The 16,325-nt window shown below is 29.2% G+C and overlaps 1 protein-coding gene across 1 annotated transcript in view; it reads right to left on the bottom strand.

Annotated features, from left to right (window-relative positions):
- Positions 1-12,741, bottom strand: part of LOC126749604 (uncharacterized) — a 149,288-nt gene extending 136,547 nt beyond the window's left edge. Inside the window, exon 1 of the mRNA XM_050459311.1 lies at positions 12,451-12,741. The gene's annotated coding sequence lies outside the window, so the exon portion shown is untranslated. The remainder of the gene's footprint in view (positions 1-12,450) is intronic.
- Positions 12,742-16,325: the final 3,584 nt, after the last annotated feature.

A 16,325-nucleotide genomic window follows, 5' to 3' on the forward strand; every position in this document is an offset into this window, starting at 1 on the left:
CAATTAATACGTCCATTCCTTCCAATCCATTTGTCTTCAAAGGTTACATTTAATTATTCAGTGACATTTATGTGGAGGAGCTCCGGTCTGTTGAAACCACATTCGGTTTCTAGTAATTAATGGAACATTTGCAAGTAATCTAGGCAGTTCATTTTGTAAAAATTAAAGGTACATTTTTTCCATTGAGATAACCATTAAAGAAATAGGGACCGATAATGGTGCTTCCAATAATTCCACCCCACACATTTAATGACCACCTATGCTGGTAGTCGATCTGCCGCATAAAATGGTGGTTTTCGGATCAATAATAATGAAAGTTATGTCTATATACTGACTTACTAACTGCTGCTCCGATATTTAACTGACTTAGGTGAGGATTTTCGGTTACCGTTAATAACATATCTAACTCTTGCTCCTGATTAGTAACAGGCCTCACTCTATCTTGCTTGGGGTAACAAACACTTTCTGTCTCCATAAATCTTGCTAGTAACCTTCTAAAAGATTTTTCTTCTGGACATCCTCTATCAGGATAGCGCGCCCCATACATTCAAGAGGCTAAGAGGCAATTCTTTTCAGATTCCCCCAACACAAATATTATGTCAACAAGTTCGTCTTTGCTAAAATGCATTTTATAAGTATGCAATTTTCGTTCAGATTAGATTTGTGAAACAAAACTCCAAATTTCTTTTACAAACAAAATTACGATAATTCAAATAACTGAATACATATAAAAATGATATTCTCACCAAAATGTCAAAATTAAATCATGTAATGATTTTTAGATTTAAAAAAAAAAAAAAAATTATTGCAGTCAAACTGCGCATGACAAAGCAGCTATATTTAGCGCGCATACTAGGTAGCCTAAGGCGGTCTTAAAAATAAAATAAAAAGAATGGGCATTCCATTTAAAAAAATTGCTGCTTATATCGCCCTTCTTTTTTGAAGCACCCTGTATACTTATAAAAAATATTTCCCAGATATGCGCTATCAGGTTTTAACATTTTTTTAAGAGGTTAGAAATTTTTAACCTTATTTTTTTAGGCTTTATGGAAGACCGATGCACTGTTGCAGGAGCCTGTATATCTGGAGTGAAACTTGGACAGTGATATCACTAGATTGATACGTTTTGATGAAAATATTCAACGGTTTAAAAATTTTGCACTATTGTAGTTTCTACGATTTTTAAAAAGGTGATGTAAAAAGTAAATATCCAGTAAGAGGTTCAAAGAAAATCGTCAATAAAAAATTAATAATTCTGAGATGTTTAAAAATATAACTAAGATTAAAATTTTCATAAAGTATTCATCAATATTCCATGGCATCCATTTTCAGACGAATATTTTTGAAGGGTTACACCCAAAAATCTTTAATTATCTCGAAAAACTACGGCCCCAATCTAATCTCTAAACCTCTGAATCTAATTAGACCAACTAAAGGAACTTCAACAAAAAAAAAAGTTGCACTAGGATTTTGAAAAATTTTAGTCAAATTTAAGGTCAAAATAAATTATTCAAATCAAAAATTTTCAATAAAACAGTAAAAAAAAATTTTACTTTTAATTTGGTTAATAGATGTAGTACCAGTCAAAGGTCTAATTATATTCTATATAGAGGTTAAAGTGAGTTTAACAAATAATTAAACGACATAAGAGCTTACAGTCAAAATATAACATTAAGAAGCTAATAAAGGTGTATATAGTATATTAAGTAGAAGAAGGTAAGTAGCAAATAGAAATGAATATTCTTGGTTTTATAATGCATAATTTTAAGGTATACGGTGTACCTTTATTATGTTATAGTTACATTTATTAGTTACCAATTTAATATACATAAGTGCTAAAACTAATTCATTATATGGTAACCAACACTAATTCAGACTTTCAGGACCATTTAGCAAAATAGTGCCTGAATTCTGTTAAAGCTTAGTTAAGCTTACTGAGTTATTTTTAGGATTTAAATAACTTAGGCCACCACAAAAGGTCAATAAAATGTATGCTGAATTAAACAATAGCTCGTCTTATTACCAGGAGGGTTCCCATATAACAATAATTTTCTCCAGTTTTGTAACTAAATGCCTGTCAATAAAACAAAACTAAGATATCCCTTTCGCTATTTTCCCAACAACGTTAATAGCTCTCTGAATTACTATCCTCGCTCAGCGAGGAACTCGAGCCATCCGAAGAACTGCCGGTATTCGTTAGAAAATTACAGGAAGTTACGCGGCCGAGACCAGATGCTTCGGCAATTAATAAAATCGCTCCGCCTGAGAACCAGAAAAATCCATCCGATAAATATATTCAAAGCGTAAAAGTGCGTAATACGAATTCAACACGCATAATCGCGAATAAACGAGTCGAATAACAAGAATTTAGGATAAGCAGTTGCATGAACGACGACCGCACAATTTCGTTTATCTGGGACACTTTGGTTAATAAACATTCTCTTTGCGTTTTACTCTTTTACAATGTCGAATGAATAAAATGGGGTTTTAGTTTTATCTACCGATTAATGTGGCGGCGTTTGTATAGGCTGTTTGATTTAAGATAACGATAGTTACAATATTATCTTGTTATCTGATAGATAGTAACGAAAAAATTGTGCAAGAAATCTTAATTTATTTGTTTGTTGCTATTTTATTTTACGCAAGGGTTATGTAGGTTACTAAAGTTCATTAAGTAAAACTTATTGAAAAAGTAGGCGGTTAATAATCAGTTGTTTAAAGTTTTTTAAAATTGACCATGAATATATTCTAAAAGAGTAAGTTGGAATCTCTTATAATTTGTTTGTTATTTTGCCATCATTCCTTCTTTTTCCTTGCAATTATAAGTTTTCCTTTTCAAGGTATATTGAACTGGAAAATCTCATTTGGCACTAACCGATATATAAATTGTGACAATAAAATTTATTAAATAAAAACAGTTTAAAATCTTATTATTACTTGTGCATAACTTAAATGCACACGATCGCCCTGTAAATATCCATACAGAGCTAGGATGTATTAGGTGTTAAATATTTTACAATTAATGGGCAATAATAATTTGTTTATGCCTTAAAATTACAGAAAAAAAAGAAGCCTAGGATAAAACTTATCCCACATTCAACTATAAAAAATGTATCCAACAATCACCTATAATAAGTTAATATTACTGATGCATAAATAGAATGTATAATATCGGCATTTTCTACTTATTTAAAAGCAAGGCTAAAACATACTCAAGTAAATGGTATCACGTAATTTTTCATACATATTTCTGATACGTCTTTTACAGTAAAAAGATATTTAAAAATATCGATATAAATATAAAGAGATATAAAAATAAGGTACATAATGCCCAAAAAACAGTTTTAATGATTTTCTTTATACAGGGTCCGGCAGTCAAACCTGATGGTTTTTGAAATGTGATAAATAAAAAAGTTGTTGAGATATTTTAATTATTATTTTTTTTATTTTAAAGAGGGGAATTAGAAATCTAACATTCATAATAAAATATCACAAAAATAACTTATGTAGCAAAAATTATGTCACTTAAATGATGACCACCATTTTCTCTACACTGTACGAGTCTCCTGGAAAAGTTAGTCATGACTCTCTCCAATGTTTGGCGCGGGATCTCACGAATTTCTCGCCGAATGTTCTCCTTCAGTTGGTTCAAATTATTTGGTCTGTCAACATAAACTCTTTCCTTGAGGTACCCCCATAGATAAAATTCACAAGGGGATAAGTCGGGAGAACGTGCCGGCCATTCGATGTCACCCCTGAGCGAGATCAGCTTACCGGGGAAAAATGCTCTGAGTTGAGCCATGGACTCTCGAGAGGTATGGGCAGTTGCTCCGTCCTGCTAAAACCAAACCCTCCTCAGAGGGACACCATGGCGACGTAACTCTGGAATGAGTCACGGATCATAGCAACAAAACGCGCTGAGTTCACTGTCACTGTTAGGCCATTCTCCTTAAAACAAATAAGGCCCTAACACTGTTGCAGCCCAGATAGTTACTCTTTTACAGTAAAGAGGCTGCTGGTGAAGTTCCTGTGGGTTTCTTGGAGCCCAATATCGAAAATTTTGTTTGTTGAAATGAAATGAAAAGAAAATGCTGGTCATCATTTAAGTGACATAATTTTTGCTACATAAGTTATTTTTGTACTCTTTTATTATGAGTGTTAAATTTCCGATTCTTCTCTTTCCAATAAAAAAATAACAATTAAAATATCTCAACAAATTTTTTATTTATCCCATTTCAAAAACCGTGAGGTTTGACTGCCGGATCCTGTATTTAACGTCTTATAAGTGGTAGGTTTTTAATAAAGAACATTAATATATATGTATATATTTTTTATTTTAAGTACTACAAGTTTAAATATTCAACACTAGTTTTGCAGAAGAAAATAATGATGCAGTGAACTAAAAAGCACAATGCCAAAAAACTGATGGAAACACAAAAATATAAAAAAAAATTTTTAGTACTGCAGAACAGCATACAGATAAAAATTACAATAATAAATCATAAAAACGAAGAGGTTATTATTATTGATGCATAACTTACATGCGTAGGATCGGCATTTTCTAGTTAAATAGTGTATTGAAATATAAACAGTATTATTTATATTATGTGAATGTATTAGATAACTTTCTTATCTGGTGATGGCAAAAACATTTGTCTAAATGCATCCCTGTGTACAATTTATTTATTTTTTTTTAAATTAGGAATACAATTTTATAATTGGAGAAAAGAATTCCTCTACTAACTTTTATATCCTATATTCTTCTTTAGTTAAATAACTAATAAATTCACGTTAGTTTTTAATATAGGATATTGGTCTAAAGAAACCTTTGATTAATAAAAACCGGTATACAGTATTGGCCATAAAAGTTGGAACTTTTAAAAATTTAAAACTTTTCCAATGTTTTAAATTTATATATTATTTTTCACATCCAATCAATAAACATATTTATAAGCAAACAAAAAAACATACCAGAATTTCAACCTTATCTTGTTTCAGACAATAAGAAATACTTTAAATTTTTGTGCTGGACAAAATGCTTGGAACTTTTTATAAAAGATGTATTTTACAGGCAGTCTTTGACACACCAGTGTGCAAGTGGGTTCTTTTTATTTATTTTATTTTGTGTTACCATGGGAAAAGGCAAAGCCTATTCCAGCGACATTCGCCAAAGAATTTTAGATTTTTACAATCAGGGTGTTAGGCAGCGTAATATTGCTCAAAGACTAAACGTTCCTAAGAACACCGTGTCACGGATAATTAAGAAATATCGTCTATTTGGAAATGTGGTACCAGGTAAAAGCACTGGAAGACCTAAAGCCACGACTGCCCGTGTAGATAGGCGAATTTTAAATATTTCCCAGAATGACCCATTTTTGTCATTCTCCAAAATTTTACAAAAATTAAATGAAGGTGAGCCTTCCAATATCTCTGCAAAAACGGTAAGAAGGCGATTGTGTTCTGGTGGACTTAACAGCTACAGACCTGCTAAAAAACCTTTGCTGCGGAAGAAAAATGTCAAGTTACACCTACAATTTGCAATGGATCATCTTAACTGGACTGTACAAGATTGGAAAAAAGTGCTATTCAGTGACGAATCTATGTTCAATCTATTTTCCAGTGATGGAATACTTCATGTAAGACGACCGAAAGGTGAAAGACTCAAAAAAAAGTTTATCCGACCTACGGTTAAACATGGAGGTGGTAATGTGATAGTATGGGGATGCTTTTCTTGGTATAGTACTGGGCCAATACATAAAATTGTGGGGAAAATGAATCGATTTATGTATCGGGATATTTTGCGAAATATAATGGAGCCTTACACATTTGAGTCTATGCCAGTAAATTTTGTTCTCCAGCATGATAACGATCCAAAACATTCGTCAAATTGATAAAAGAATGGTTGGACCAAGAAAAGATCACAGTTTTAAAGTGGCCGGCCCAGAGTCCAGACTTAAACCCGATTGAAAATTTATGGAAACAAACATCTGGATCGCAAAATTCGGGCATCTGGAACAGTCAAAAATGCTGATGAACAATTTCATAAGCTTGTAAAGCCTGGACTCACATTGACAGACAAATAATTGAAAATTTGATTGAATCAATGCCCAGAAGAATGCAGGCAGTAATTTTATTAATGCTAAAGGTTGCCATACCAAATATTAATTATAATATTATGGTTTCAATAAGTTATGTTTTATGTTTTTAAATAAAAATCATTTAGTTCTAAGTATTCTGTCCAGCTTTTTTTAAATATTTATTCCGAACTGCTACTGATGCTGAATTTTTGTCAACATTTAAATTAATTAACACTAGTTTTTCGTGTTTATAACAACTTTATAAAAGAAAATAAAATGCTAATTAAAAGGCACCCAAAATATAATAAATTTTTAAAAGTTTCAACTATTATGGCCAATACTGTATATTTACACACGTAATTTCCAAATATAAGAAAAAAACTGGAAATTTTAAGAGAATTTAATTGCCTTAAAAAAATAGAATTTATTAAAGAAAGCCAATCAATCAACTAACCAGTCTATTCATGTATGATTTAGATGATAAAGAATACTTATTAATATATTAATTTTCCACTCGATTAAAAATAGTTTAGTTTGTAATACGCATAATAAATTTGACTATTTTTTTTTAAATTTGAATTAACGCCAGTTTTGAAAAAAACAGTAATTATCCAGACATGTAATAAACACAAAATTTAAAAAAAATTTATAAAAGAGACTAGAAATTGTAAAATAAAAAAACAGTAAACACCTAAGAGCTTTCAATAAAAAAATAAATTATTAAAAATTTTATTGTTACTGATGTATAAATTTAATTTTTAGAGCTTACTAAGAACTTATTTACGTTTTATACATTTTAATTTTTTATCCATGAATTAGTACCTGAAAGCCGTCCAATTAATAAAAACCAGTAATTATGTAACTAAAAGAAATACAAAATTTGAAAAATTCAAAAAAGGCCCAAATATAAGAGGAACATTAAAAATTATAGAAAGAAACAAACCAGAAAAAAAAAGTAATAACAATTTAATAAAATAAATTTAATTTATTGAAATATTTTAAAATGTTAAAAAATTACGCGTATTATTAAACTATGAAAAATAAGGATAAAACCAAACACACTCAATTTATTATTATTATTATTACTGATGCATAACTTAAATGTACGTGATCGGCTTTTTCTATTTATTTAAGAGAAAATAATATTTGGTTATGCTTTTTATTTTATTATTATTTAAAGACAAAAAAATTACTGAAAGAAATATAAATGATCAAATACTGTAGAAAATGAAAACATACAGATATTTAGGCAGTTATATGAAGAAAAATGGGACCTGACTTATAAATAATATGGCGTAATTTTTAAAAATATACAAATGATACTAACCAATTGAGCGCTAAAAACTCCCTTAAGATTACGATTATTACGCTGTTATATCTTCAGCATATTATTCTATGCAATAAAAGTCAAGAATTCTTACTGAACTAATGTGCAAAAGAATTGAAGCGCAAATAGTGCAGAATGTTAAAAATACCGTGCAGGAATAGAGTGACAAGTAAAACAGTTTTGAAACATTTAATAGAGGCTGTTCGTATAATAAAAATAAAGGAAATTGAAGTACATTGTCCATGTTATGAGAAATCTGATATTTGAGTTAGTTTTTTTGGACAAAATTGCAGGTAAAAGGAGGGTTCCTGGATGGCTAGATAAAATAGTTCCACCAGTGGTGTAGCTATGTAGGTTTTCAGAGTACAAAGTACTCAAAAAAAAAGAAGAAAAAGAAAGTAATGTGCAAATGCAAAATGCCCAAAAAAATTATTTAAATGATTTTCTAAATTTTTTACGTCTCAAAAATCATAGGTTTTTAAAATCAATATTATAGTTTTTTTTTTAAATATTTATCAGTTACATTGATTGTGTTATTAAAAATACCACAATCAATTAATTATAAAAACGAAACCAAGAAACTGAAGGTTATTATTACTAATGCATAACTTACATGCATACGATTGTCGTTTTCTAGTTATGTAAGAGCAAGGCTAATACATACATAAATAAATGATACCATGCAGTTTCCATGTATATTTATCAAATTTTCGTTAAAATTAAATGTAAAATGCTTAAAACATATATATTCTAATAATTTTCACATATAGAAATTGTAGTTTTAAATTTTTTTTTTTAATTTTTATAAATTCAAATAAGTATTTTTTATAAGCTCGTATTTTGGAGAAGCCATCAAACAGTAGAAACCAGAAATTATCCACAAGTAGTAAAGCAAAAAAAATTTATTTTTTTGTGTGAGTATTTTAAGGTAAAAAAAAAACAAATAATTTAAAAGTTATGTGGTTCTTAAAACTAATACAATTGAAAAAATTATGTTAAAAAAAATACAATTGAACTACAAAAAATAAAGCTATTGATGTATGCCGTAAATGTACATGATTGATATTTCTTACTCATTAGTAATTTTTCAGATATTATAATTCTTATATATTTTAATTATTTTGTATGCTTGTTTTAATTTTAAAAACCACCATTTAATATAAATCAGTAAGTCTTTAGATAAAAAAGGGCAAAATTTTAAAAAAGATAAAAAGAAAACAGAATATGAGAAAAATATTAAAAACTGTAAGAAAGTAACAAATCAGAAAATCAATTATAAAAATTAAAAAAAAAACAAATACACTACTAATATTAGTTATTTATTTTATTGAGTATTACGACACAATAAAATAAGTAACTTATTATGAATTCGTCACAACAATACAGATTTTACTATTATTATGATTAATGCATAACTTAAATGAACACGATTGCCTTCTTCTTTTTATTTTCAAGCAAAACTACTTTATTTAGAAATAAATTCAGGTCATATAATTTAAAAGAAAAAAAAAAGAAAAATTGTAAGAGGAAATAAAAATGAAGAAATTAAGACCGATTTGGTAGATTTTTAAGACCAATAATACATACAGTAATGGCCATAAGTAGATAGACAAATATTTTTCTAAAAGAATCAATGGAAATTCTATCATAAAGATATTTAAGTATATTATGGCCAACATAAACATGTATAAAAATAATAAAAAATACTTTAGAAACAATCACCTAATTTGGTAAATAGTAAGAAATAACTAAATATACGCTGCACAAAAGCAGAGAGACAAATTTAAAAAATAACCAATACTCTTTTTTTTTCAAAGTATTTTTTTTTAATTACAAACTAAACCATCTACAATATTAGTATTTTGTAAAATATCTATTATTGTCTATTACAGCCTGACATCTACGTGGCATTGATTCAATAAGATTGTCTATGAGTTTAAAACCAATATTATTCCATTTCTGTCGCAACCGTTCGAATAATTCACCTCTATTTGAATAGTTTGCATCCCTAATATCACGATCTACAATTTCCCATAAATTTTCGATCGGATTAAGATCGGGTGACTGGGATGGCCATTTTAAAACTGGTATTTTTTCTTCTTCGAAAAATTGCTTCATAATTTTGGAGGAATGCTTCGAGTCATTATCTTGCTGGAATTGGAATCTCAATGGTAAATTGTCTTCGACATAGGGCAACATAACATCTCTGAGAATATCCCTGTACATAAACCTGTCCATTATACCCTCTATGCGATGTAACGGGCCCATTCCATAACCTGAGAAGCAATCCCAAATCATCACTGATCCACCTCCATGCTTAACTGTGGGTTTTGTGTACTTGGGATTCAAATGGTGGCCAGAAGGACGTCTAACATACTGAAATCCATCGGAATTAAACAAATTAAACTTCGATTAGTCCCTCCAGCAAACACGTTTCCATTTATGCTTTGTCCAGTGTATATGCTGACGGACAAATTCCAATGAGGCTAAGCGATTCTTTTTTGAAAGCAATGGTTTTTTTGCTGGCCTACGTGCAAATAGATTATCTCCTACCAATCTTCGTCTTACAGTTCTTGAGGACACATTACAAATCCCTACAGCCTGTAATTCTATCTGAATTTGATGAGAAGTCATGAAAATGTTATTCTGGCTAATTTGTTTTAATTTGCGTACAGCTCTAATGTCCATTTTTTTCGGTCGACCAGATTTATTTTTTGGCTCTAATGATCCTGTCCTTTCATATCTTTTGATAATTGCCCAAACAGCTTTTCTTTTAACATCAAATCTACGAGCAATATCAATTTGACGATCACCCGCGCGAGATGCATTAATAATGCGTTGTCTTAAATAAAGAGAGAATCTAATTCCGCGTGGCATGTTGCACCTTGAGTTAAAGAGAAACAATACTATACTAATTTTATTTTATAAATATCTAGACAAAAAAATAATTTCAAAATTGTTTTTGTCTATCTACTTTTGACCAGCTATATTTATATTATTGCTTTATCTGATAGCAAGCAAAATATTTAACTGAAATTTATTGGTATCTTTTTATAGACCGCCTTACAAAGAACAATAATTTAAAATCTAGGGGACTTGTGGGTAAATCTTTAAACAATTATATGAAAATAATACTTTGTCGATCTACTTTTGGCCACTACTGTACATATTTTCAATGTAAATTAATCGAAAATATAAGAAAAAAATTAATTCGAAATATAAGAAAAAAACTGTCTAAGAACATGGAAGAGAAAACAAAAAAAATTCAACATCAGTTATAAAAACTAAAAAAACAATAAACTCAAGAACATTACTACTGATGCATAACTTACGTGCACACGATTGTAATTTTCTAGTTATACAAGAGCAAGGGTAATACATACATAAATAAATTAAATAAATTATGCCATGCAATTTCCATGTACATTTTAGAGGGATGAGATAGGTTAAGTAAGAGTAGTCACATAGCTAGACTTCGCCTCCTTTATATCCCTATGAAAATGTGTGTTTAATATTCATAAATGTAAATTATTTGTTTGTTAAATAAAAGACGTTTATTATTGTTATTATTTATCAAATTCTGTTAAAGTAAAATGAAGAATGATCAAAGGACATATTTTAATAATTTTCTCACATTCAACAAACGTGAGACGTATAAGTATGTTTATCTTTTTAATTTTTATAAATTTAAATTAGTTTTTTATGATCTTGTTCTAGAGGGGTCATTAGTTTCAAGAAGAAAAATAATGAAAGTAAAATAAAAACAGTTAAAAAATAATTAATATTATGTAAGTGCTTTAGGCAAAAAAAATCAAATAATTTACCAAATGTTTGGTAAGTTTTTATAACTGATAAAAAATACCCTACGAATACACCAAAAAAACTAATTTAAGACCTAATTCTGTTAGAGTAAGATGTAAAATGCTCCAAGTATATAATTTCATGATTTTCTTACATCCACCAAATATGAAACATTTTTAGTTTTTAATTATTAATTATATTTTTTATAATTTTAAAAATGATTTTTGCTTCAGGGTTTTTTATCTTGAAAAACTAGTCATTATCATAACATATAATATAATACAAGCTCAAAAAAGAAAAAGTAATAAAAATTACTAATTATAACGAAAGACACAGAAAATTGAAACAGCGAACAATTCAATGAAAAAATAATTACAGTAAAATAAAATGATTTTATATTCATTTAAAAATGAGTGGGTTCTAATACCAATAATGAACTTGATAAATTTATTTGAATATAAATAGCTTAAGTTTTGGAAGAATTAGTACAGATGGAATAGAACACAAATTAAAAATGACCAAATATAAGAAAAACTCCGAAAATTATGAAATAAAAAAGAAGCACAGGTAAAGAAATATTAACGGTAACGGAAAATAAATAGTATTTAATAGCTTAAAATAATAAAGAAATAATTAAAAAAACTGACACAGAAGTCTAGTATATAAAGAAAACGAAAACTCCTTAATGTTGATACTGATATAAAACAATTTTTTTTGTGTGTGTGAGTCTTTACAACCAATAATAACTTAATTATATTTTCCAATATTTATAAATAATCCAGTAATTATTAAAAAAAGGGCAAAATTTAAAAAAGGTAACAAAAAAAAATATATGGAAATAATGAAACTTATAAGAAAGAAATAAAACAGGAAAAAATCAATTTAAGTACTTGAAGCAATTAAAAACATACCATTAAAACTAAGAATAAAACCAAACACGCTTAATATATTATTATTTCTAAGGCATAACTTAAATGTATACGGTCGTCTTTTTCTATTTATTTAAAAGCAAAGGTACTTTATACCGATATAATTTATGCCTGAATATTTTTTTTTATTAAATCGTTGCTGTAACTATCACCTAATGCAAACCGAACTGATTCGAGTCCAAAGCTTTCACCGATAACTGCATTTCAGAAAAGAGAAATTCCTACCGCGGGTCTTATTTTTATTTCAAATATAATTAAAGTGATTTAGTTTTTGAACTGATATTTTACAGTAAGGGTAGAATAATTAATGGCTCACCTGACAAAACTATCCAAAACTGAAATAATCCATCCTCAAGGGGTAAAAGTCACAAGTACCACCAAGAAAAAGTCCACCTTAAGAAGGGACGTAAAGGTGCAAATCACCACTATATTCCACCCACGTCCCTACTAAGTTCACTTTTGGTCACAACTTTATTTAAAAAAAAAAAAAAAAACGCTCGTCAAACGTCGTAACAAAGTTTTTTTCAGAACGTTAAAACGCTCAATTCTCTTTTCCTCTCGTTCTAACCGGTGAAAAGAAGCGGACTGAATGGTGTGTGCCGGTCTCGAGAGAGGACCACCTGTTCGAGGTCCGCTCTCTGGTGATCACAGGTGGAAATGGGCCTATTATCCCACTAACCGGCCGGAAAATTCACTATGAAATAGGCCGGTTTTGCTACGCCGAATGCGCGTTTAATATTCTCGTTTTGTTTACGATTGTCCGGTTTGTTTACGATACGTTTAGATTCGTTGCATTTAGGTTCATTAAGAAATGATTTATTTTTTATAATAAATTATCATTTTGTATTAATTTTCTTAAGATTACAATCAATCAACCGAATCAAAAAGTTTTTATTTTTGCATTCCTATCTTAACTTTTTAAGATATGTTTAATAAAAGAAGTGTAAGACACTGTTTATTTTCTAAAGAATTGAAATATTTTTCTTAGTCATTAAGATGAAATTTATCGGTCTGACCGAAAAGAGGTCCAGGATATTTACAAAACTAAAGCTAGCTCAGCGGTACCATAAGTAACCAAATACGGTTTACACTTAGCGTTTCCCCTCGGGAATTATTTTTATGGGTTTCGATAAAAGAGTCTGAGATAAATATTTGGTTTATAAAATTCATTTGAGTTTTGGTCACTAAAGAGTGAAGTTATTTAATAAAAACAATAAAGGGTGTTGCGACGTGAAATAAGCTGTGTTGGTTTGGTGTAGTGTTTTACTACAAGAAAGGGTGAGTGTTCTTACAGAGTATGCTTATTTCTATCTTATTGATTACGCCGATATTTTACCTTTTTAATTAAAAATGTGATTAATGAAATATTTATATATTTATATGACCGATTGTTGCTTGTCTTGCTTGTGTTGTTGTGACGATTGTTTATTGTTTCTTGTTAAGATACTGAGCTGGTCTGGGACCATTGCACAGCTCGTTGTATTTAACAAGGCTTTGTATCTGGAGAAGACCCTCGTGTTTTGGTGTCCATTGCACCCCTCAGTACAAAGTGTGTTATCGTCAGGTGGTCTAGATCGGAGATTGCTGTCTCAATCTCATGTTTTATGATAATATTTTTGGTAGCATTTTGGCTACGGTTTGTGAGTAATGTAGTGCTCACGTTTTGGCATATTGAACTTGCATTGGCATTCAATATCAGTACGTTGTCGTTACTGGGACATTTAACAATCGGATAAAAGTAATAAATTGGTGAATAATGAATTTTGGTATATTAAAGTAAAGTGGTTAAATGTTGGTGAACATGAATTAAATGGTTATCGTAAAAGTAAAATCACTGAGCAAGTTTAAAACATATTAATTAATATTTTTTATATTAATGAGTTTTGAATAATTTTTTTATTTAATTAATTTTACGGGAATAAGTTTGCTCAGGTTACTTTTATTATTTCAGGTCTACACGTCACCATCCGCCCAAGCGTCTAGTTGTTTTACAAGGTGTTTATTCTATTTTTATGATTTATTTTAATTATTTTGGACTATTTTGAATTTATTTAACGTATTAAAAATTATAAAATTATTTAAATGACGCTCACAGGTTTTAATTATTATAGAAGAAATGCTATCGTCACTGCCTTTTGTTCTTGAAAATGGTAAGATAGGAGTGTGATTTTGAATCATTTTATCCTATAACGAGTAATTATGGATCTATAGCCTCTTAAATATGAAAAAAGTCGATTAACAACTGCTTTAATTCAAAAACTACTTAATAAAAGTATAACATGAAATACATGAAATTGCTTGGATTTTGACGTGGAATTAGAAAATCAAATATTATATAAAATATTCCACTAAAAAAAAATTAAATTCTTCTGACACGCCTTATGTGAATACCCTGTATATGTCAAATTAATTTTAAAATGCAGCTTTTTTTACCCCCCTGTATACAATAAAAAATTAATTTTCTTCAAAAATACAGCCACAATGGAGAAAATTAATAATAGGATAATAATTTATAGGATTTGTTAGCGCTTTATACCTATAATCACATATTTTGTATGTTATAGTTGAAGACCCAACGTTTTTCCGATTTTTTTTTATGATCGCATATTCCAGGCATTTTTGCCGTCATAGTGAAATCAAGAAAAAACTATCTTAGGTTAATCCCCAGCTATTGGGGGTTGATAGGATACTCCTAATGTCCTTATGCTATCAAAAGGATTTATTTGAAAGTAAAGTCAACTTTAACTCATTGCTGAAAATACATAAGACTCAATTAATTTTTTTTCTATAACGCATCTAATTAAACTTTTCAAGATAAACTTTTAAATATGTCACTTTTATAGTTAGTTGCATCTTACATAAAATACTAACTGTACAATCTTCTAATGCAGCTAGCTACCTCGTTTAGCCGGTCTATACTAAGTCTGTTTAATTACCAAAAAAGTCCCGTAACTCTTTAAGTACTTATGAAAATATAATAAAATTACCAAAGAAATTACTCCGGTCCGTTATGTTCATAATTAGGTACGTGCCGTATTATAATTAATTTAGTTAAAAAAGATGCAGATGATAGGCGAGTATAGAACGTAAGATATACATAAGATATGCAGATGAGCATTTTCAATGGAATTTAGAGGAATCGAGGTATATGAGTTAATTTATAGTAATTTTTTAAATTATTTTTGAGTGAAGAAATCGTACCGAGTAAACCTTTATTGTCAAGGGATGTACTAGATTTATCTCAATTATCTTGAGTGGGACATTTTATGCACGTCCTAGATGGGATTGTGAATTTTACAATATTTGTGGGATTAATAATTAGTCTTGACTATAGCCCTAATTAAATATATCTATATCATTCTTTAACCTAAACATTTTTGTATTTTTTTTTTGTTTTTTAATCTTGAGTGTCAGCTAAGCAATGATTACGGATGTACAGATAACTTTTTTACCGTTTTATTATTTTTTTTATTGTTTGAACAAAAAAATGTTAGATTAAAAGACTGATATATAAACAAGACACCAAACATAGATGAAATGGCCTCCAGGTAACAATTTCTTCCACTACATACTTACATCTATTATAGTTTCTCTAAGAGCCATACATTTCCAACTAATTTTAATATAAGTATAACTACTAGTATTACTACTATAAAACAACATTCAAATTTGGCGCCTTATTGTGGAGTAACCGTCAAACTCCATTTCGGTTTAGTTCTACTCCACGACATGGAGAAGTCGCTGTTATCGACAATTCTCCCTGTTTGTTATTACAGATTGGAGAAGTCAGTTCACGATACACGAAAACTGTTTTCGTATATCGTGGTTTAGTTTATTGGGTTATTGTGACTGCCATTTTCTTTTTGGGTTTTGGACCTTTAATCCTAGCGATTATAATTTGTATCTAGCGGATTTTATGCTTTTTCGTAATAACTGTTTTTTTTTTTTGAGAGTTTATATATCGGTGGTTGTGTGGTCGCAACGGTAAATAAAGGTAATTTTAACTCTAGTTTTAAATTGTAAGCTTTCGACTGGATTCCCTCAACTTTTGTTTGATTCTATGGTGCCACACTACAGTACTGAATAATATTTAAAATTCCCAAAGATGCAAAATCTTCCTAGAAATGCTATTGACCACTCAAGGACAGTCATGCTTAAATTAATTTTTCAATTAAATAGAGTAAGGAAATC

This window comes from Anthonomus grandis, unplaced genomic scaffold (assembly GCF_022605725.1).
Source record: "Anthonomus grandis grandis unplaced genomic scaffold, icAntGran1.3 ctg00000362.1, whole genome shotgun sequence".
NCBI classification, from domain to species: domain Eukaryota; kingdom Metazoa; phylum Arthropoda; class Insecta; order Coleoptera; family Curculionidae; genus Anthonomus; species Anthonomus grandis.